This window comes from Lactuca serriola, chromosome 3, assembly GCF_051521515.1.
Source record: "Lactuca serriola cultivar US96UC23 chromosome 3, Lser_US96UC23_V15, whole genome shotgun sequence".
Taxonomy (NCBI): Eukaryota; Viridiplantae; Streptophyta; class Magnoliopsida; order Asterales; family Asteraceae; genus Lactuca; species Lactuca serriola.
Window position 1 is genome coordinate 98,183,181 of NC_136410.1, and position 22,880 is coordinate 98,206,060.

Below are 22,880 nucleotides of genomic sequence, written 5' to 3' on the forward strand. Positions count from 1 at the left end.
ATTGATTGGCTGATTGGACTGGAGCTTTGCAGAATCGGACTGTGTGCCCCTTCTTACCACAATTGGTACATGACAGTTCACCGCAGGTACCGGGGTTGTGGTGGTATTTGCATTTTTCACACAGGGGAATGTTACCAGCATATTTGCTAATAGATGTTTGAGCGGTAGATCCCACAACAGAAGCAGCAGCAACGGGGACAGTAGCAGCATGGACTGCTACAGTCTGCTGTTTCTTTGAGGATCCTTGAGAAGATTGGCCCTTCTTCTTCTTCCAAAACTTCCTTTTCTCACCACTACTCTTGGTTGGTTCAGGGGTGGCGGTTGTTTCCTCAACATCATCACTGTGGTCGATTAGGGTTTGGGCTAAACTCTTGGCGCTGTCATATGTATCCGGCCATGCAGCTAAGACATTTCCTTTTGTCGGTTGGGTCAGCCCCCAAATAAATCTTTCTATCTTCTTACTCTCCGGGGTAACCAATCCCGGACAGAGTAGTGCCAGGTCATCAAATCTTGAAGTGTATGCGGCAATATCGGAACCTTTCAACTTCAGGTTCCAAAGCTCGTGCTCTAATTTCTGCATTTCGCCCCTAGGGCAGTACTCAGCTAACAGGAGTTCTTTCATGGCTTCCCAACCCATGGCATTGGCTACAGGTAGGGTCAAGGATTTGACTCGGTCATTCCACCAAGTCAGAGCTTTATCAATGAAGGTACAGGCTGCGAACTTTACTTTATCGGATTCCGAACAAGAACGGATTTCGAAGATGGATTCGATTTTCTCAAACCAACGGGAAAGGGAAATGACACCTCCAGTGCCATTGAAGGATGTAGGTTTTGCGTTCATGAAATCTTTATAGGAACTCTCCTTTCAGTGTCCCTGGCTATTTTCTTGGTTTTGGGGTTGGGGACCACCTCCTGAACCACCGGGGTTCATTTGAGACATGGCGGCTGCTACTGCGGCAGTAACAGCTGCCTGGAACATCACATGGTCAAATTCAGGAGGAGGTGGTGGCGGAGGAGGATTGTTGGTCTTGGAGCTGGGTCTCTTTCTTGGAGGCATCTTGATCTAATAAGATCAAGAAAGAGAGAGGATGGTAAGTCCTCTGATTCGAATCGAGAGATATGACAGATATATATATCGAATAAGCGATAAAGCAGGAAAGAGTCATCAAAGCAGGTAAACTATCGTTAACGGAATGATCGTGGATCTATACATGAATGAGGATTTCTACAAAGGATTGGTTCTAGAAATACTCCTATAGTATTTCATGATTCGCTACGACATTGGCTCAATGTTCGTGGTATTAGGGTAAGTTTTAGGCATGCCGCATACCACAGTCACTCCCAAGCACATGTTGGCCGTGTCTCGAATGAATATAGTTGGCCAGGCTATATTGATCCTAGACACGACTACATAACTGCCCAGGTTTAACCGCAGTACACAACACCCATTTACTTATGTTTTGTTCTACTTGTAGTTACGGATCTCGACGGCTCGGTATACTTGTATACTTTTGAAAATACTTATAGTTTCATGATACTTTTGATTCAGAGAACTTAGGCCCTTTTATGTTTATAGTTTTATATAATGTAAGGTTTGGTATACTTTATTCACAATAAACAAGGGCTCTGATACCAATCTGTCACACCCCGAAAACCGAAGGCGGAAACATTTCTGGGGTTGACTCCACGTTCAGTATCAAATCCAATGCACATAGTAAGTAAAGTAGAACAACCATTACATTAAATATTGAAAAGTTTTACATTTGTTTCAAAATTAAAGTTATACAGTTGTGATATATAGTATATAATAACAAAACGAACTGGTCTTCTGCGCACTCCAACCTGGAACAAAATGATCTTCGGGTACCTATTCTAACGCTGACCTGAGAACACAAGCGGTTTGAAAATCAGCCTAACGCTGGTGAGTTCATAAACGGTTTTTGTTTTGTGAAAATGTTCGAGTTTCCTTTCTGTTTCTGAAAATCACACACCAAGAAAATCCTATATTCTCTTAATAAGGTTGGTTTTTGTTCTCAATATGTAAAGTAAAGTTGTACACTGAAAATACGTTTACTCTTGTGAAAATGTACAGTTAAGCTATCTGCTTTGTTATACTGATCTAGTTATGTACCATTGTGTCCCCAAGAAAGTCCCATACTTTCTTGATTGTGTTTTACCAACTGTAAAAGAAGTAAAGTTATCCGGTTTGTTACACTTTTCTGGTTATGTAAACGTTCCCCAGGAAAGTCCCATGCTTTCCTGAATGTTGGTTATCAATGTAAAAGATGTATTCTGAAACCTGGTTATCTTGTAAAATATGTTAAGTTATTCATTATTACTGTTAAGTAAATCTCTGTTATCCTAATTGCGAGTTCCATAACCATACAATAGACTAGATGTGGCAATAAGTAGTCCACATCACCTTATGACTTTCGTCACCCTTGAACCATTTCGGTTCGGCTATAGCTAGCAGCCAGGTGTGGGGTAGTCAGCCCCGTATAGATCTATACACTCAAGTCACGCTCTCTAAACCCAGAGATTCTGGTTACGGGTGTAGTCCTCCACTCGCATATCTTTGTGGAGTGTTCATCAAGGACGTGTCTCCAATCATATAGGACTAACAAATTTACTAGTAATAATATGCTAATCCTCCACTCGCGTATCTCTGTGGAGTGTTACCGAGGACAAAACAGTGTACAAGTTCTATGCTCAAAGGTTCAATGTCATGCTTTTAACTGATAAAATATGGAAAAATCATTTGTGAAATATATGTAAAACGTAACAGTTTAAATTCCATTTCACAAATATATGTTTACATGATCTGCATGTTCAAAAGGTTATCGGTTGTAACGATCAGTGTCAAAAGCATATAAAATGTGAAACACACACATGAAAACAAGTTTTGAGTACAAGAAACCCCTTGTACTTTGCTTGTGTTCCCCCCTGAAAACAATTAAAAACAGTGAAAAAGGGTAGGGGTATGAACTCACCGCTTAATGTATAGTTCGAGTATCACCGAATGCCTTGAACTCCTATGGCCCCTATTTTTAAATGAGACGACACATAAATGAGTTAGAACTAAGGTGTTTCATGACTAAACATGATGGGAAAACATCCTTAGGGCTTGGAATTACTAAGAATAAGTGTCCATTGATCCAAACTTAATGATTTATGCAAGTTTAGGACCAAATATGGGTATTACAGTGGGTGTATGGTCTTGAAAATGAGTGTGCGGCCAGGAGTGTGCGTGAGGCAGCACACAAGAGAGTGCGGCCATACAGAGGGTGTGTGCGGCCGTACACAGGAGTGTGCGGCTGTACACTCCTCATTTGAGTCCAAATGTTGATTTTTGAAGTGTATGCTCTTCATTCTTGGGAGTTTTTAATATGTGCTGCCCCCATTTGAAGGTGTGCGGCCGTACACCTTCTTGGGATGATGAATATTATGAACATAATGAGTTTTAAGTTTAGGATTCAAGTGTTTACCACTTTACTTAGCTTGAAGATGAAGTTGATCACGATTATGAAGCCTTCCAAGTGATCTTGGTTGATGATTTAGAGAGAGAAGGTAGAGAGAAGGAAGAGAACATCTAAATGAATGAATGAAGGGGGTATACATCCATAAATTGAATTGGGTGTGAGGTTAAGGGTGTTTGCGGTTGGTATGTGGCCGTACACACAGGTGTGTGGTCGCACACACAAGTGTGTGGCCGCACACACCTTATTTGGTGAGATTTGGCCTATTTTGTGATACTAAACACTCTCCAACCCTCCCTAAGACTCATATCTAAATTATACTAAGTCTAAAGCACCCATATGGAACCACAAGATTTAATAAAAGACAATGAACTCAAGTTTTAGTGCTGAAACACAGATCAATTACATGGGTTAGAAGTTTCGGGTTGTCACATTATCCCCCCTGTTAGAGGGAATTTCGTCCCGAAATTCAAAATTAAGATATAAGTCTAGATACAAATCATCGATCTGGAAAGAGATGTGGATACTTCTGTTTCATCGAGTCTTCACGCTCCCAAGTGAACTCCGGTCCCCGCTTGGCATTCCAGCGGACCTTCACTAACGAGATGCGGCTTTGCTTTGTACGTTTGACTTCTCGATCCATGATTTCGATCGGTTGCTCCACAAAGTTGAGGTTTTCATTGATCTCGATCTCGTCTAAAGGAATTACTAAGGTTTCATCGGATAGGCATTTCTTGAGATTTGAAACATGGAAGACGGGATGGATGTTACTGAGCTCATTAGGTAAACGAAGTTTATAGGCTACCGGACCGATCCTGGCGAGGATCTCGAAAGGTCCAATGTACCTAGGGTTAAGTTTCTCACGCTTTCCAAAGCGTACCGTGCCTTTCCAGGGCGAGACCTTCAACAGGACACAATCTCCAACCTGGAACTCCATAGGTTTTCGGCGATTATCTGCGTAACTCTTCTGGCGATCTCGTGAAGCTTTCAATCCTTCTCGTATTTGGATGATCTTCTCAGTGGTTTCGCGAATGATTTCGGGACCTGTGAGAGCACTGTCGGGGACTTGACTCTTGGCTAACTGTGTGTCTCCTACTTCGGCCCAGCATAGAGGGGATCTGCACTTCCGACCGTAGAGGGCCTCAAATGGAGCAGCCTTGATGCTGGTGTGGTAACTGTTGTTGTACGAGAACTCAACCAAAGGTAAATGTGTGTCCCACAAATTTCCAAAATCAATGACACATGCTCTAAGCATGTCCTCCAGGGTTTGGATTGTTCTCTCACTTTGTCCATCGGTCTGAGGATGATACGCCGTGCTCATGTCTAGTTTGGTTCCAAGAGCCTTCAGGAGTGACTGCCAAAATCTAGAGGTAAACCTACTATCTCGATCAGAGATAATGGACATAGGTACACCGTGCAGTCGGACTACCTCTTGGATGTAAATTCTCGCGAGTCTTTCCATCTTGAATGATTCTTTGATCGGAATGAAATGAGCGGACTTTGTCAGACGATCGACAATTACCCAAATGGTGTCGTACCCACTTGGACACTTGGGTAACTTGGTGATGAAATCCATGGTAATCATCTCCCATTTCCATTCGGGAATCTCGGGCTGCTGGAGCAGACCCGAGGGTTTCTGATATTCGACTTTCACTTTGGCGCAAGTCAGACACTTACCCACGAATGCAGCTATCTCAGTTTTCATGTTTGGCCACCAGTATTGTTTCTTGAGATCTAGGTACATCTTGTCCGAACCCGGGTGAACAGAGTATCTGGTCTTGTGCGCTTCCTCCATGACAATCTCCCTGAATCCTCTGGACTTTGGAATCCAGATTCGATCCATGAAGCAATAGACTCCGTCACCTCTGATCTCAAGTTTCTTTTCCATTCCTCTTAAGGTTTCGATCGACACGTTCTCGGGTTTGAGGGCTTCTAACTGGGCTTCTCGGATTTGCATGAATAAGTTGGAATGGATGGTCATCGTCAGGGTCTTCACCTTTCGGCTTGAACTCTCTTTTCGGCTAAGAGCATCTGCTACCACATTGGCCTTGTCGGGATGGTAACGGATTTCACACTCATAATCGCTGAGTAACTCTACCCATCGCCGTTGTCTCATGTTCAAGTCTTTCTGATCAAAGATGTGCTGCAGACTCTTGTGATCAGTGAAGATTGTACACTTGGTTCCGTAGAGGTAATGTCTCTAAATCTTCAATGCAAAGATTACGGCACCTAATTCCAAGTCATGAGTGGTATAGTTGACCTCATGTGCTTTCAGCTGTCTAGAGGCATAAGCAATTACTCTTCCTCTTTGCATAAGCACACAGCCTAAGCCTTGATTAGACGCATCGCAGAAGACAACGAAGTCCTCTGTCCCTTCGGGTAGGGACAGAACAGGCGCGCTGCACAAGACTTTCTTCAACGTTTGGAATGCGGTTTCTTGTTTATCATTCCAATAGAATGGTACACCTTTCTGTGTTAGAGTGGTTAAGGGTTTGGCGATTCTGGAAAAGTTCTGGATAAATCTCCGATTATAGCCGACGACACCCAAAAATTGTCGGATTTCTGTGGGTGTTTTCGGTGCCAACCAATTCTCTATCGCTTTAATCTTGGAAGGATCTACATGAATACCCTCCTCGCTTACCACGTGACCGAGGAAAGTTACCTTCCGAATCCAGAACTCACACTTGGAAAATTTCGCGTACAACTTCTCGGACCTAAGGGTTTCCAACACTAGCCTCAAGTGTTGTTTGTGATCTTCTTCTCTTTTGGAGTAGACAAGTATGTCGTCAATGAACACAATGACGAATTTATCCAGATAAGGACGACACACCCGGTTCATCAGGTCCATGAACATTGTCGATGCGTTGGTTAGACCGAAGGGCATCACTACGAATTCGTAGTGTCCATACCGAGTTCTGAATGTTGTTTTGGAAACATCACTCTCATGAACTCGTAGCTGATGGTACCCTGACCGAAGGTCTATCTTGGAGAAGTAACTGGCTCCCTGGAGTTGATCGAAGAGGTCATCTATTCGCGGAAGAGGATATCGGTTTTTGACGATCAGCTTGTTCAGTTCGCGATAATCGATACACATTCGAAAGGATCCATCTTTCTTCTTAACAAACAATACCAGAGCTCCCCAGGGTGAGGAACTCGGTCTAATGAATCCTTTACTGAGCAATTCATTGAGTTGACTGGATAACTCCTGCATTTCTGCTGGAGCTAAGCGATACGGAGACTTCGCTACAGGAGTAGCTCCAGGAATTAGGTAAATATGGAACTCGACCTGACGCTCAGGAGGAATTCCTGGAAGCTCTTCGGGAAATACATCAGGAAAGTTACAGACTTCGGGGATGCTCGCGAGGTGTTTAACTTCCTGTTTCTCGTTGATTACATGGGCTAAGAATGCAACGCACTCCTTTCGCAGGAGCTTTTGAGCTTTGATGCAGGAAATGATATGAAGATTGGAACTGAGTTTATCGCCATAGATTACGAGAGTTTGATCCGAACGAAGGTTGAGACGGATGGCTTTTTCGTAGCAAAGAATACCAGCATGATTGGGACTCAACCAATCCATGACAATAATAACATCAAAGATCTTAATGGAGACTGGCATAAGGTCAATGGGAAACGAATGATCGTTCAGGGTAAGGGTACAACCTATGAATATGTCGTTAGCACTTTCTTTCTCACCGTTAGCCATCTCGACAGTAAACGTTTCAGTTAAAGGGTGAGGATTATGTTTTAAGTTATGTTTGAACGTGCAACAACGTAATTTTTCAAACAAATTTTTCATTTCAAAATAAAGTATTTTGATTCAAAACAAGGCATAAACATTCCATTTGTCATAACAGAATACAAATCATACGAATCCCAAGATCACAAAACATCTATCAGTGTGTACAGATCACGCCGGCGCCTTCCCACGGTCCTCGCTAGTACCTGAAACACATACACAACAATTGTAGGCATAATTGCTTAGTGAGTTCCCCAAAATACAACTTACGCACATACGCCTTTCTAGGCCCTGACCTTCCGGTCCATGTGTCTCAGGGGACTTCCGTCCCTGCTGGGTAAACCTTTCGGTCCTACCCACGCCAACCTTACGGTCCAAGACTCACAACACCTTCCGGCCCATAACATAATCGCCTTCCGGCCCATAACATAATCGCCTTCCGGCCCTTAACATAATGCCTTCCGGCCCTCATAACATACATAGCACGTATAACAATTAACTTATCACATATAGCACATATATCTCATATCATATTCGACCTTCCGGTCACACAGTCAAACCCTTCCGGGTACAGTATAGTGAGAAGACTCACCTCGTAAATATCGAAAGCTAGAAAATCCCGAAGTCACTCGTGCTCGATCCGCCGAGCTACAATCTCCCTATAACATCATACATCTCTTATTAACACTTTTATCTTCTAAGTTTGACTATCCCTAAGAAGTCAGACATAGGTCAACTCTGGTCAACGGTCAACGGTCAACGGTCAACTTGACCGGACTCGGCGAGTGCACAAGGGCAACTCGGCGAGTCTAGACGTATCCGCCAACCCCATAGGATTCCCTTCTTACTCGTCGAGTACTTCCCCTGACTCGACGAGTTCCACCTGGGAGAGTCGCGGGGCCACCCCGACTCAACTCGCCGAGTCTCAAGAACAACTCGGCGAGTCCCAACTCGACTCAGACCACCTGTCGACCCTCTCTAACTCGTCCTGACTCACTGAGTCAACCATAACTCGGTCAGGACTACACACTGGGTGTCCTCAAGGACAATCTTCAAGCGACTCGTCGAGTCTGTTCATCAGACTCGGCGAGTCCATGCCATGCACCAGCTAAAACTGGCTTTTGCGGTCAGATCCGTTCCATCCATTCATAGATCTGGCTTTCCCAAGCTTATTTGTCACGTAAAGTCTCAGTCTTGGTTGCCATGCAATGCGTACAAGGCTTATTTTGGGGAAACAACCTCTAATATGACCACCTTAGCTTCTAACTCAAAAGGATGGACATAAAGCTAGTCATATGGGGTCTCCTGGACCTGCTAAGGCCCAGATCTAGGTTCCATATCTCCATGGAACCTTTCATACTTCCAATTTAAGCCAAGAAATGCAAGAAGAAACCCTAGATTTGACACATCAACACAAAACACGAAGTTTGGCTCTGAAAGTTACCTCAAGAAGACTCCCTTGAAGAATTAGCAACAGATCCAAGCTCCCCAACTCCTCAAGTTTGATCCTCTCCCTCCTTTCTTGCAATATCACACAAAATGGTGAACAAATGGCCTCCAAATACACTCACAAGGGCTCACAGTCGTATGGGGGCTCTTAGGGTTCAAGGTGGCCGCAAATGAGGGCCATAAGGTCCTTTAAATAGGGCTTAGGACCAGGAAATTAGGGTTTCATTAAACAGCACAGACTCGCCGAGTCCAAACGACTCTCGTGTCCAGAATCGCGACCCTACTCGGCGAGTCTGAGCTCCAACTCGCCGAGTCCCCCCTCAAAACACAAAATAATTAAACAATAAAGATACCTGGAATTCCGGGCTGTTACAGAACGAATGACTAACAAAGCTTCTTTCAGCACCCGAATCGAAAAGAATACTAGCATATGAGTTGTCGAGAAGGAACGTACCCGAAACAACGGTGGGATCGGCGACTGCCTCCTCCCGTCCCATGGCTAAGACTCTTCCAGTGTTATCAGCTGTAGTCTTTTTGGGGCAGTTCCTCTTGAAATGCCCAGCCTCTCCACAATTATAGCAGGCTTGACCAACGCCTGCTCCAGAAGATTGATTGGCTGATTGGACTGGAGCTTTGCATAATCGGACTGTGTGCCCCTTCTTACCACAATTGGTACATGACAGTTCACCGCAGGTACCGGGGTTGTGGTGGTATTTGCATTTGTCACACAGGGGAATGTTACCAGCATATTTGCTAATAGATGTTTGAGCGGTAGATCCCACAACAGAAGCAGCAGCAACGGGGACAGTAGCAGCATGGACTGCTACAGTCTGCTGTTTCTTTGAGGATCCTTGAGAAGATTGGCCCTTCTTCTTCTTCCAAAACTTCCTTTTCTCACCACTACTCTTGGTTGGTTCAGGGGTGGCGGTTGTATCCTCAACATCATCACTGTGGTCGATTAGGGTTTGGGCTAAACTCTTGGCGCTGTCATATGTATCCGGCCATGCAGCTAAGACATTTCCTTTTGTCGGTTGGGTCAGCCCCCAAATAAATCTTTCTATCTTCTTACTCTCCGGGGTAACCAATCCCGGACAGAGTAGTGCCAGGTCATCAAATCTTGAAGTGTATGCGGCAATATCGGAACCTTTCAACTTCAGGTTCCAAAGCTCGTGCTCTAATTTTTGCATTTCGCCCCTAGGGCAGTACTCAGCTAACAGGAGTTCTTTCATGGCTTCCCAACCCATGGCATTGGCTACAGGTAGGGTCAAGGATTTGACTCGGTCATTCCACCAAGTCAGAGCTTTATCAATGAAGGTACAGGCTGCGAACTTTACTTTATCGGATTCCGAACAAGAACGGATTTCGAAGATGGATTCGATTTTCTCGAACCAACGGGAAAGGGAAATGACACCTCCAGTGCCATTGAAGGATGTAGGTTTTGCGTTCATGAAATCTTTATAGGAACTCTCCTTTCAGTGTCCCTGGCTATTTTCTTGGTTTTGGGGTTGGGGACCACCTCCTGAACCACCGGGGTTCATTTGAGACATGGCGGCTGCTACTGCGGCAGTAACAGCTGCCTGGAACATCACATGGTCAAATTCAGGAGGAGGTGGTGGCGGAGGAGGATTGTTGGTCTTGGAGCTGGGTCTCTTTCTTGGAGGCATCTTGATCTAATAAGATCAAGAAAGAGAGAGGATGGTAAGTCCTCTGATTCGAATCGAGAGATATGACAGATATATATATCGAATAAGCGATAAAGCAGGAAAGAGTCATCAAAGCAGGTAAACTATCGTTAACGGAATGATCGTGGATCTATACATGAATGAGGATTTCTACAAAGGATTGGTTCTAGAAATACTCCTATAGTATTTCATGATTCGCTACGACATTGGCTCAATGTTCGTGGTATTAGGGTAAGTTTTAGGCATGCCGCATACCACAGTCACTCCCAAGCACATGTTGGCCGTGTCTCGAATGAATATAGTTGGCCAGGCTATATTGATCCTAGACACGACTACATAACTGCCCAGGTTTAACCGCAGTACACAACACCCATTTACTTATGTTTTGTTCTACTTGTAGTTACGGATCTCGACGGCTCGGTATACTTGTATACTTTTGAAAATACTTATAGTTTCATGATACTTTTGATTCAGAGAACTTAGGCCCTTTTATGTTTATAGTTTTATATAATGTAAGGTTTGGTATACTTTATTCACAATAAACAAGGGCTCTGATACCAATCTGTCACACCCCGAAAACCGAAGGCGGAAACATTTCTGGGGTTGACTCCACGTTCAGTATCAAATCCAATGCACATAGTAAGTAAAGTAGAACAACCATTACATTAAATATTGAAAAGTTTTACATTTGTTTCAAAATTAAAGTTATACAGTTGTGATATATAGTATATAATAACAAAACGAACTGGTCTTCTGCGCACTCCAACCTGGAACAAAATGATCTTCGGGTACCTATTCTAACGCTGACCTGAGAACACAAGCGGTTTGAAAATCAGCCTAACGCTGGTGAGTTCATAAGCGGTTTTTGTTTTGTGAAAATGTTCGAGTTTCCTTTCTGTTTCTGAAAATCACACACCAAGAAAATCCCATATTCTCTTAATAAGGTTGGTTTTTGTTCTCAATATGTAAAGTAAAGTTGTACACTGAAAATACGTTTACTCTTGTGAAAATGTATAGTTAAGCTATCTGCTTTGTTATACTAATCTAGTTATGTACCATTGTGTCCCCAAGAAAGTCCCATACTTTCTTGATTGTGTTTTACCAACTGTAAAAGAAGTAAAGTTATCCGGTTTGTTACACTTTTCTGGTTATGTAAACGTTCCCCAAGAAAGTCCCATGCTTTCCTGAATGTTGGTTATCAATGTAAAAGATGTATTCTGAAACCTGGTTATCTTGTAAAATATGTTAAGTTATTCATTATTACTGTTAAGTAAATCTCTGTTATCCTAATTGCGAGTTCCATAACCATACAATAGACTAGATGTGGCAATAAGTAGTCCACATCACCTTATGACTTTCGTCACCCTTGAACCATTTCGGTTCGGCTATAGCTAGCAGCCAGGTGTGGGGTAGTCAGCCCCGTATAGATCTATACACTCAAGTCACGCTCTCTAAACCCAGAGATTCTGGTTACGGGTGTAGTCCTCCACTCGCGTATCTTTGTGGAGTGTTCATCAAGGACGTGTCTCCAATCATATAGGACTAACAAATTTACTAGTAATAATATGCTAATCCTCCACTCGCGTATCTCTGTGGAGTGTTACCGAGGACAAAACAGTGTACAAGTTCTATGCTCAAAGGTTCAATGTCATGCTTTTAACTGATAAAATATGGAAAAATCATTTGTGAAATATATGTAAAACGTAACAGTTTAAATTCCATTTCACAAATATATGTTTACATGATCTGCATGTTCAAAAGGTTATCGGTTGTAACAATCAGTGTTAAAAGCATATAAAATGTGAAACACACACATGAAAACAAGTTTTGAGTACAAGAAACCCCTTGTACTTTGCTTGTGTTCCCCCCTGAAAACAATTAAAAACAATGAAAAAGGGTAGGGGTATGAACTCACCGCTTAATGTATAGTTCGAGTATCACCGAATGCCTTGAACTCCTATGGCCCCTATTTTTCATGAGACGACACATAAATGAGTTAGAACTAAGGTGTTTCATGACTAACCATGATGGGAAAACATCCTTAGGGCTTGGAATTACTAAGAATAAGTGTCCTATGATCCAAACTTAATGATTTATGCAAGTTTAGGACCAAATATGGGTATTCGAGTGGGTGTATGGTCTTGAAAATGAGTGTGCGGCCAGGAGTGTGCGTGAGGCAGCACACAAGAGAGTGCGGCCATACAGAGGGTGTGTGCGGCCGTACACAGGAGTGTGCGGCTGTACACTCCTCATTTGAGTCCAAATGTTGATTTTTGAAGTGTATGCTCTTCATTCTTGGGAGTTTTTAATATGTGCTGCCCCCATTTGAAGGTGTGCGGCCGTACACCTTCTTGGGATGATGAATATTATGAACATAATGAGTTTTAAGTTTAGGATTCAAGTGTTTACCACTTTACTTAGCTTGAAGATGAAGTTGATCACGATTATGAAGCCTTCCAAGTGATCTTGGTTGATGATTTAGAGAGAGAAGGTAGAGAGAAGGAAGAGAACATCTAAATGAATGAATGAAGGGGGTATACATCCATAAATTGAATTGGGTGTGAGGTTAAGGGTGTTTGCGGTTGGTATGTGGCCGTACACACAGGTGTGTGGTCGCACACACAAGTGTGTGGCCGCACACACCTTATTTGGTGAGATTTGGCCTATTTTGTGATACTAAACACTCTCCAACCCTCCCTAAGACTCATATCTAAATTATACTAAGTCTAAAGCACCCATATGGAACCACAAGATTTAATAAAAGACAATGAACTCAAGTTTTAGTGCTGAAACACAGATCAATTACATGGGTTAGAAGTTTCGGGTTGTCACATTATCCCCCCTGTTAGAGGGAATTTCGTCCCGAAATTCAAAATTAAGATATAAGTCAAGATACAAATCATCGATCTGGAAAGAGATGTGGATACTTCTGTTTCATCGAGTCTTCACGCTCCCAAGTGAACTCCGGTCCCCGCTTGGCATTCCAGCGGACCTTCACTAACGAGATGCGGCTTTGCTTTGTACGTTTGACTTCTCGATCCATGATTTCGATCGGTTCCTCCACAAAGTTGAGGTTTTCATTGATCTCGATCTCGTCTAAAGGAATTACTAAGGTTTCATCGGATAGGCATTTCTTGAGATTTGAAACATGGAAGACAGGATGGATGTTACTGAGCTCATTAGGTAAACGAAGTTTATAGGCTACCGGACCGATCCTGGCGAGGATCTCGAAAGGTCCAATGTACCTAGGGTTAAGTTTCTCACGCTTTCCAAAGCGTACCGTGCCTTTCCAGGGCGAGACCTTCAACAGGACACAATCTCCAACCTGGAACTCCATAGGTTTTCGGCGATTATCTGCGTAACTCTTCTGGCGATCTCGTGAAGCTTTCAATCGTTCTCGTATTTGGATGATCTTCTCAGTGGTTTCGCGAATGATTTCGGGACCTGTGAGAGCACTGTCGGGGACTTGACTCTTGGCTAACTGTGTGTCTCCTACTTCGGCCCAGCATAGAGGGGATCTGCACTTCCGACCGTAGAGGGCCTCAAATGGAGCAGCCTTGATGCTGGTGTGGTAACTGTTGTTGTACGAGAACTCAACCAAAGGTAAATGTGTGTCCCACAAATTTCCAAAATCAATGACACATGCTCTAAGCATGTCCTCCAGGGTTTGGATTGTTCTCTCACTTTGTCCATCGGTCTGAGGATGATACGCCGTGCTCATGTCTAGTTTGGTTCCAAGAGCCTTCAGGAGTGACTGCCAAAATCTAGAGGTAAACCTACTATCTCGATCAGAGATAATGGACACAGGTACACCGTGCAGTCGGACTACCTCTTGGATGTAAATTCTCGCGAGTCTTTCCATCTTGAATGATTCTTTGATCGGAATGAAATGAGCGGACTTTGTCAGACGATCGACAATTACCCAAATGGTGTCGTACCCACTTGGACACTTGGGTAACTTGGTGATGAAATCCATGGTAATCATCTCCCATTTCCATTCGGGAATCTCGGGCTGCTGGAGCAGACCCGAGGGTTTCTGATATTCGACTTTCACTTTGGCGCAAGTCAGACACTTACCCACGAATGCAGCTATCTCAGCTTTCATGTTTGGCCACCAGTATTGTTTCTTGAGATCTAGGTACATCTTGTCCGAACCCGGGTGAACAGAGTATCTGGTCTTGTGCGCTTCCTCCATGACAATCTCCCTGAATCCTCCGGACTTTGGAATCCAGATTCGATCCATGAAGCAATAGACTCCGTCACCTCTGATCTCAAGTTTCTTTTCCATTCCTTTTAAGGTTTCGATCGACACGTTCTCGGGTTTGAGGGCTTCTAACTGGGCTTCTCGGATTTGCATGAATAAGTTGGAATGGATGGTCATCGTCAGGGTCTTCACCTTTCGGCTTGAACTCTCTTTTCGGCTAAGAGCATCTGCTACCACATTGGCCTTGTCGGGATGGTAACAGATTTCACACTCATAATCGCTGAGTAACTCTACCCATCGCCGTTGTCTCATGTTCAAGTCTTTCTGATCAAAGATGTGCTGCAGACTCTTGTGATCAGTGAAGATTGTACACTTGGTTCCGTAGAGGTAATGTCTCTAAATCTTCAATGCAAAGATTACGGCACCTAATTCCAAGTCATGAGTGGTATAGTTGACCTCATGTGCTTTCAGCTGTCTAGAGGCATAAGCAATTACTCTTCCTCTTTGCATAAGCACACAGCCTAAGCCTTGATTAGACGCATCGCAGAAGACAACGAAGTCCTCTGTCCCTTCGGGTAGGGACAGAACAGGCGCGCTGCACAAGACTTTCTTCAACGTTTGGAATGCGGTTTCTTGTTTATCATTCCAATAGAATGGTACACCTTTCTGTGTTAGAGTGGTTAAGGGTTTGGCGATTCTGGAAAAGTTCTGGATAAATCTCCGATTATAGCCGACGACACCCAAAAATTGTCGGATTTCTGTGGGTGTTTTCGGTGCCAACCAATTCTCTATCGCTTTAATCTTGGAAGGATCTACATGAATACCCTCCTCGCTTACCACGTGACCGAGGAAAGTTACCTTCCGAATCCAGAACTCACACTTGGAAAATTTCGCGTACAACTTCTCGGACCTAAGGGTTTCCAACACTAGCCTCAAGTGTTGTTTGTGATCTTCTTCTCTTTTGGAGTAGACAAGTATGTCGTCAATGAACACAATGACGAATTTATCCAGATAAGGACGACACACCCGGTTCATCAGGTCCATGAACATTGTCGATGCGTTGGTTAGACCGAAGGGCATCACTACGAATTCGTAGTGTCCATACCGAGTTCTGAATGTTGTTTTGGAAACATCACTCTCATGAACTCGTAGCTGATGGTACCCTGACCGAAGGTCTATCTTGGAGAAGTAACTGGCTCCCTGGAGTTGATCGAAGAGGTCATCTATTCGCGGAAGAGGATATCGGTTTTTGACGATCAGCTTGTTCAGTTCGCGATAATCGATACACATTCGAAAGGATCCATCTTTCTTCTTAACAAACAATACCAGAGCTCCCCAGGGTGAGGAACTCGGTCTAATGAATCCTTTACTGAGCAATTCATTGAGTTGACTGGATAACTCCTGCATTTCTGCTGGAGCTAAGCGATACGGAGACTTCGCTACGGGAGTAGCTCCAGGAATTAGGTAAATATGGAACTCGACCTGACGCTCGGGAGGAATTCCTGGAAGCTCTTCGGGAAATACATCAGGAAAGTTACAGACTTCGGGGATGCTCGCGAGGTGTTTAACTTCCTGTTTCTCGTTGATTACATGGGCTAAGAATGCAACGCACTCCTTTCGCAGGAGCTTTTGAGCTTTGATGCAGGAAATGATATGAAGATTGGAACTGAGTTTATCGCCATAGATTACGAGAGTTTGATCCGAAGGAAGGTTGAGACGGATGGCTTTTTCGTAGCAAAGAATACCAGCATGATTGGGACTCAACCAATCCATGACAATAATAACATCAAAGATCTTAATGGAGACTGGCATAAGGTCGATGGGAAACGAATGATCGTTCAGGGTAAGGGTACAACCTATGAATATGTTGTTAGCACTTTCTTTCTCACCGTTAGCCATCTCGACAGTAAACGTTTCAGTTAAAGGGTGAGGATTATGTTTTAAGTTATGTTTGAACGTGTAACAACGTAATTTTTCAAACAAATTTTTCATTTCAAAATAAAGTATTTTGATTCAAAACAAGGCATAAACATTCCATGTGTCATAACAGAATACAAATCATACGAATCCCAAGATCACAAAACATCTATCAGTGTGTACAGATCACGCCGGCGCCTTCCCACGGTCCTCGCTAGTACCTAAAACACATACACAACAATTGTAGGCATAATTGCTTAGTGAGTTCCCCAAAATACAACTTACGCACATACGCCTTTCCAGGCCCTGACCTTCCGGTCCATGTGTCTCAGGGGACTTCCGTCCCTGCTGGGTAAACCTTCCGGTCCTACCCACGCCAACCTTACGGTCCAAGACTCACAACGCCTTCCGGCCCATAACATAATCGCCTTCCGGCCCATAACATAATCGCCGTCCGGCCCTTAACATAATGCCTTCCGGCCCTCATAACATACATAACACGTATAACAATTAACTTATCACATATAGCACATATATCTCATATCATATTCGACCTTCCGGTCACACAGTCAAACCCTTCCGGGTACAGTATAGTGAGAAGACTCACCTCGTAAATATCGAAAGCTAGCAAATCCCGAAGTCACTCGTGCTCGATCCGCCGAGCTACAATCTCCCTATAACATCATACATCTCTTATTAACACTTTTATCTTCTAAGTTTGACTATCCCTAAGAAGTCAGACATAGGTCAACTCTGGTCAACGGTCAATGGTCAACGGTCAACTTGACCGGACTCGGCGAGTGCACAAGGGCAACTCGGCGAGTCTAGACGTATCCGCCAACCCCATAGGATTCCCTTCTTACTCGTCGAGTACTTCCCCTGACTCGACGAGTTCCACCTGGGAGAGTCGCGGGGCCACCCCGACTCAACTCGCCAAGTCTCAAGAACAACTCGGCGAGTCCCAACTCGACTCAGACCACCTGTCGACCCTCTCTAACTCGTCCTGACTCACTGAGTCAACCATAACTCGGTCAGGACTACACACTGGGTGTCCTCAAGGACAATCTTCAAGCGACTCGTCGAGTCTGTTCATCAGACTCGGCGAGTCCATGCCATGCACCAGCTAAAACTGGCTTTTGCGGTCAGATCCATTCCATCCATTCATAGATCTGGCTTTCCCAAGCTTATTTGTCACGTAAAGTCTCAGTCTTGGTTGCCATGCAATGCGTACAAGGCTTATTTTGGGGAAACAACCTCTAATATGACCACCTTAGCTTCTAACTCAAAAGGATGGACATAAAGCTAGTCATATGGGGTCTCCTGGACCTGCTAAGGCCCAGATCTAGGTTCCATATCTCCATGGAACCTTTCATACTTCCAATTTAAGCCAAGAAATGCAAGAAGAAACCCTAGATTTGACACATCAACACAAAACACGAAGTTTGGCTCTGAAAGTTACCTCAAGAAGACTCCCTTGAAGAATTAGCAACAGATCCAAGCTCCTCAACTCCTCAAGTTTGATCCTCTCCCTCCTTTCTTGCAATATCACACAAAATGGTGAACAAATGGCCTCCAAATACACTCACAAGGGCTCACAGTCGTATGGGGGCTCTTAGGGTTCAAGGTGGCTGCAAATGAGGGCCATAAGGTCCTTTAAATAGGGCTTAGGACCAGGAAATTAGGGTTTCATTAAACAGCGCAGACTCGCCGAGTCCATATCCTGGACTCGCCGAGTCCAGACGAATCCCGTGTCCAGAATCGCGACCCTACTCGGCGAGTCTGAGCTCCAACTCGCCGAGTCCCCCCTCAAAACACAAAATAATTAAACAATAAAGATACCTGGAATTCCGGGCTGTTACAGAACGAATGACTAACAAAGCTTCTTTCAGCACCCGAATCGAAAAGAATACTAGCATATGAGTTGTCGAGAAGGAACGTACCCGAAACAACGGTGGGATCGGCGACTGCCTCCTCCCGTCCCATGGCTAAGACTCTTCCAGTGTTATCAGCTGTAGTCTTTTTGGGGCAGTTCCTCTTGAAATGCCCAGCCTCTCCACAATTATAGCAGGCTTGACCAACGCCTGCTCCAGAAGATTGATTGGCTGATTGGACTGGAGCTTTGCATAATCGGACTGTGTGCCCCTTCTTACCACAATTGGTACATGACAGTTCACCGCAGGTACCGGGGTTGTGGTGGTATTTGCATTTGTCACACAGGGGAATGTTACCAGCATATTTGCTAATAGATGTTTGAGCGGTAGATCCCACAACAGAAGCAGCAGCAACGGGGACAGTAGCAGCATGGACTGCTACAGTCTGCTGTTTCTTTGAGGATCCTTGAGAAGATTGGCCCTTCTTCTTCTTCCAAAACTTCCTTTTCTCACCACTACTCTTGGTTGGTTCAGGGGTGGCGGTTGTTTCCTCAACATCATCACTGTGGTCGATTAGGGTTTGGGCTAAACTCTTGGCGCTGTCATATGTATCCGGCCATGCAGCTAAGACATTTCCTTTTGTCGGTTGGGTCAGCCCCCAAATAAATCTTTCTATCTTCTTACTCTCCGAGGTAACCAATCCCGGACAGAGTAGTGCCAGGTCATCAAATCTTGAAGTGTATGCGGCAATATCGAAACCTTTCAACTTCAGGTTCCAAAGCTCGTGCTCTAATTTCTGCATTTCGCCCCTAGGGCAGTACTCAACTAACAGGAGTTCTTTCATGGCTTCCCAACCCATGGCATTGGCTACAGGTAGGGTCAAGGATTTGACTCGGCCATTCCACCAAGTCAGAGCTTTATCAATGAAGGTACAGGCTGCGAACTTTACTTTATCGGATTCCGAACAAGCACATATTTCGAAGATGGATTCGATTTTCTCGAACCAACGGGAAAGGGAAATGACACCTCCTGTGCCATTGAAGGATGTAGGTTTTGCGTTCATGAAATCTTTATAGGAACCCTCCTTTCGGTGTCCCTGGCTATTTTCTTGGTTTTGGGGTTGAGGACCACCTCCTGAACCACCGAGGTTCATTTGAGACATGGCGGCTGCTACTGCGGCAGTAACAGCTGCCTGGAACATCACAGGGTCAAATTCAGGAGGAGGTGGTGGCGGAGGAGGATTGTTGGTCTTGGAGCTGGGTCTCTTTCTTGGAGGCATCTTGATCTAATAAGATCAAGAAAGAGAGAGGATGGTAAGTCCTCTGATTCGAATCGAGAGATATGACAGATATATATATCGAATAAGCGATAAAGCAGGAAAGAGTCATCAAAGCAGGTAAACTATCGTTAACGGAGTGATCGTGGATCTATACATGAATGAGGATTTCTACAAAGGATTGGTTCTAGAAATACTCCTATAGTATTTCATGATTCGCTACGACATTGGCTCAATGTTCGTGGTATTAGGGTAAGTTTTAGGCATGCCGCATACCACAGTCACTCCCAAGCACATGTTGGCCGTGTCTCGAATGAATATAGTTGGCCAGGCTATATTGATCCTAGACACGACTACATAACTGCCCAGGTTTAACCGCAGTACACAACACCCATTTACTTATGTTTTGTTCTACTTGTAGTTACGGATCTCGACGGCTCGGTATACTTGTATACTTTTGAAAATACTTATAGTTTCATGATACTTTTAATTCTACTAGAAATTAGGCCCTTTTATGTTTATAGTTTTATACAATGTAAGGTTTGGTATACTTTATTCACTATAAACAAGGGCTCTGATACCAATCTATCACACCTCGAAAACCGAAGGCGGAAACATTTCTGGGGTTGACTCCACGTTCAGTATCAAATCCAATGCACATAGTAAGTAAAGTAGAACAACCATTACATTACATATTGAAAAGTTTTACATTTGTTTCAAAATTAAAGTTATACAGTTGTGATATATAGTTTATAATAACAAAACGAACTGGTCTTATGCGCACTCCAACCTGGAACAAAATGATCTTCGGGTACCTATTCTAACGCTGACCTGAGAACACAAGCGGTTTGAAAATCAGCCTAACGCTGGTGAGTTCATAAGCGGTTTTTGTTTTGTGAAAATGTTCGAGTTTCCTTTCTGTTTCTGAAAATCACACACCAAGAAAATCCCATATTCTCTTAATAAGGTTGGTTTTTGTTCTCAATATGTAAAGTAAAGTTGTACACTGAAAATACGTTTACTCTTGTGAAAATGTACAGTTAAGCTATCTGCTTTGTTATACTGATCTAGTTATGTACCATTGTGTCCCCAAGAAAGTCCCATACTTTCTTGATTGTGTTTTACCAACTGTAAAAGAAGTAAAGTTATCCGGTTTGTTACACTTTTCTGGTTATGTAAACGTTCCCCAGGAAAGTCCCATGCTTTCCTGAATGTTGGTTATCAATGTAAAAGATGTATTCTGAAACCTGGTTATCTTGTAAAATATGTTAAGTTATTCATTATTATTGTTAAGTAAATCTCTGTTATCCTAATTGCGAGTTCCATAACCATACAATAGACTAGATGTGGCAATAAGTAGTCCACATCACCTTATGACTTTCGTCACCCTTTAACCATTTCGGTTCGGCTATAGCTAGCAGCCAGGTGTGGGGTAGTCAGCCCCGTATAGATCTATACACTCAAGTCACGCTCTCTAAACCCAGAGATTCTGGTTACGGGTGTAGTCCTCCACTCGCGTATCTCTGTGGAGTGTTCATCAAGGACGTGTCTCCAATCATATAGGACTAACAAATTTACTAGTAATAATATGCTAATCCTCCACTCGCGTATCTTTGTGGAGTGTTACCGAGGACAAAACAGTGTACAAGTTCTATGCTCAAAGGTTCAATGTCATGCTTTTAACTGATAAAATATGGAAAAATCATTTGTGAAATATATGTAAAACGTAACAGTTTAAATTCCATTTCACAAATATATGTTTACGTGATCTGCATGTTCAAAAGGTTATCGGTTGTAACGATCAGTGTTAAAAGCATATAAAATGTGAAACACACACATGAAAACAAGTTTTGAGTACAAGAAACCCCTTGTACTTTGCTTGTGTTCCCCCCCTGAAAACCGTTAAAAACAGTGAAAAAGGGTAGGGGTATGAACTCATCGCTTAATGTATAGTTCGAGTATCACCGGATGCCTTGAACTCCTATGGCCCCTATTTTTCATGTGACGACACATAAATGAGTTAGAACTAAGGTGTTTCATGACTAAACATGATGGGAAAACATCCTTAGGGCTTGGAATTACTAAGAATAAGTGTCCTATGATCCAAACTTAATGATTTATGCAAGTTTAGGACCAAATACGGGTATTAGAGTGGGTGTATGGTCTTGAAAATGAGTGTGCGCCCAGGAGTGTGTGTGAGGCAGCACACAAGAGAGTGCGGCCATACAGAGGGTGTGTGCGGCCGTACACAGGAGTGTGCGGTCGTACACTCCTCATTTGAGTCCAAATGTTGATTTTTGAAGTGTATGCTCTTCCATCTTGGGAGTTTTTAATATGTGCTGCCCCCATTTGAAGGTGTGCGGCCGTACACCTTCATGGGATGATGAATATTATGAACATAATGAGTTTTAAGTTTAGGATTCAAGTGTTTACCACTATACTTAGCTTGAAGATGAAGTTGATCACGATTATGAAGCCTTCCAAGTGATCTTGGTTGATGATTTAGAGAGAAAAGGTAGAGAGAGGGAAGAGAACATCTAAATGAATGAATGAAGGGGGTATCCATCCATAAATTGAATTGGGTGTGAGGTTGAGGGTGTTTGCGGTTGGTATGTGGCCGTACACATAGGTGTGTGGCCGCACACACCTTATTTGGTGAGATTTGGCCTATTTTGTGATACTAAACACTCTCCAACCCTCCCTAAGACTCATATCTAAATTATACTAAGTCTAAAGCACCCATATGGAACCACAAGATTTAATAAAAGACAATGAACTCAAGTTTTAGTGCTGAAACACAGATCAATTACATGGGTTAGAAGTTTCGGGTTGTCACACATGAACACTTGAAGATCTTCTGGGAAAAATGCCATTTCTCATGATCTTCAGGAGTGTAGGGCCGCACACACCATGTGTAACCATACACACCCCCTTTTAGTTCCTAAAATGGCAATAAACTCCATTTAAGGCTAGAACATGAAGTGAGAAATCTTCCTAGATGGGTTCTAAGGCCTCAAAATACGTTTTTGACACACTTCATAGGGAGTGTGCGGCCGCACCCACACCCTGGCCGCGCACACACACACACAAATGGTGTATTTTGACCATACACTCCCTTGTATAGCCATATACCCCTTATATACAGTCATATATGGTTGTAACATTTCAATATAAGTGTTTACTAATCCCTGAGGTGGTCCAAATTCAATAATTAGTTGTTACCAACACTAATTGTATACATACATATGTCATTATATGGTTGATAGGAT